Below are 2110 nucleotides of genomic sequence, written 5' to 3'. Positions count from 1 at the left end.
TCCACAACAACCTGCAAGAACTTTCACTATACCTTCCTCCTCCTTACCGTAACTGAAGCCTGGCCTTGCCCCAAGGACACTGGTTCCCTTGCAGCCCTCTTAAGGGAAAGCTGCTCTTCCTCCCACAAGTTCTATTTTCCAGCCAAGAAGGGGGCACTTGGGGTCAGCAGTCTCCCAGCTTCCCCTGCCAGTTCTACATGATTACTTTTCTACCTTTGTCAAAGCCCCCCTCATACCAAACAGTTCATTGCCCTCTACTTCTTCTGGCTGTCAATGACCCTGGCCCACAGTGGCTGAGGACTCCCCCATTTACCTTACACATTAACTCCCACCATCATCCTGAGACAAATTGCCAAACCCAATCCATCCCACACCCTAACCTTCCGCTAATCATTTCAAATAACCTTCTGCTCTACTTATACTTTTCAAGGCCACAATTAGACCATTACTACCATAGCTCCACTGCCTCTCAAAAACACTTTGGATCCTTTTGTAGTTCATAAGCGTGAAGACTGGGTTTTCGCTTTCATGTGTAAGATGTGCCTCCCTCAAACCTTGTTACAACATTGGCACATTACCCATCTGATGTGGAAAAAAAATGAAACTTCAATATCCCACTTGAACCACAATCCTCCCAACTCTGTTCTCTTCCTCCCACTTCACCACTCCTTGGCCTCACTGAGTTCCAGCCCTTTAACCCCTTCGTGGCCTCACAGTTTATCTTTACTTTCCCCTCAATTCCCAGGCTTCAGTCTTTTAAAACCCAAGCTAGACCTCTGGCCAACAACTTGAATTATTTCCCGTGCTCCCTTTATACTCCACTCATAAGTCCTGGAAAACCCTGACTACAGAACCCAGTTCTACAGCTGCCCACCCTGGTCCTAAACCTGGAGCTCCGAGTCCTGGTACAGAAAACTGTACACTCTGCCACAGATTTGTCTTTTGAGAGGTTCATGAAGGACTATTACAAATCCACCCCATTCTCCCCACCCCTCATCAGATAGCCTGTCCTCCTGCTTCACTGAGAAAATTAAATCCAAGAACTCTCAACTTATCCCCTTCTTTCGTAAGTATACTTGCATTACCCACCACAGAGTCTTCTGGAACCCAGTAAAGACATCTACAAGCTGGGCACAGTGGCTCATGCCTGTAATCCCGGCACTTTGGGAGGCCACTTGAGCCTAGGAGTTCGAGACCAGCCAGGGAAACATAGTTAGACTCCGTCTCTATAAAAATAGATAAATAAATAAATAACATCTACAGTGCTTTGTCTGGGTAACATAATGACACCCTACAAAAAATAAAAAATTAGCTGGGCCTGGTGATGCACTCCTATAGGCCCAGCTACCCAGGAAGCTGAGACGAGAGGATCTCTTAAGCCCAGGAATTTGAGGCTGCAGTGAGCCATTCACGCCACTGCACTCCAGCCTGAGTAACAGAGCAAGGCTCTGTCTCAGAAAAAGGAAAAAAAAGCAACCTAATGCTTACATCGTACTTCATGGTGAAAGAATGAATGCTTTCCTTCCCAAGATCAAAAAGAAGGCAAGAAGATAGCTGCTCTTTCTGCTTCTATTCAACAATGTATGGCATTTCCAGTACAGAAGGGGGAGCAACAGAGATAATACAAGCTGTAAAGGAAGAAGTAAAATGTTCTATATTCACAGATAACATGATCGTGCCTATAGACACTCCTAAGGAATCCACCACAAAAAAAAAAAAAAAATATATATATATATATATATATGAAAATGCCAGGCATGGTGGCTCATGCCCGTAATCCCAGCACTTTAGGAGGCTGAGGTGGGAGGATCACTTGAGCCCAAAAGTTCAAGACCAGCCTGAGCAACATAGTGAGACCCTGTCTCTACAAAAAATAAAAAATTAGCTGGTCATGGTGGTGCACATCTGTAGTCCTAGCTACTTGAGGGGCTGAGGTAGGATGATTGTTTGAGCCCAGGAGGTTAAGGCTGCAGTGAGCTGTGATTATGCCACTGCATTCCAGCTTGAGTGACAGAGCAAGACCCCATCTCAAAAAAAAAAAATTTAAATTTAAATTAAAAAAAATTCCTTTTGATCGGGCACAATGGCTCATGCCTGTAACTCCAGCATT

The 2110-nt window shown here is 44.8% G+C and overlaps 1 non-coding gene across 1 annotated transcript; it reads left to right on the top strand.

Moving 5' to 3' along the window:
- Positions 1-484: 484 nt before the first annotated feature.
- Positions 485-588, top strand: LOC116470087 (small nucleolar RNA U13). The gene has a single exon (XR_004248516.1). It is a non-coding gene; the product is annotated as a small nucleolar RNA U13 (small nucleolar RNA).
- The last annotated feature ends 1522 nt before the right edge of the window (positions 589-2110 follow it).

The sequence above is a fragment of the Hylobates moloch genome, unplaced genomic scaffold (genome assembly GCF_009828535.3).
Source record: "Hylobates moloch isolate HMO894 unplaced genomic scaffold, HMol_V3 SCAFFOLD_5, whole genome shotgun sequence".
Lineage (NCBI taxonomy): Eukaryota > Metazoa > Chordata > Mammalia > Primates > Hylobatidae > Hylobates > Hylobates moloch.
Note: the sequence above shows the minus strand (reverse complement) of the source record. Positions and strands in the feature narration are given on the sequence as shown.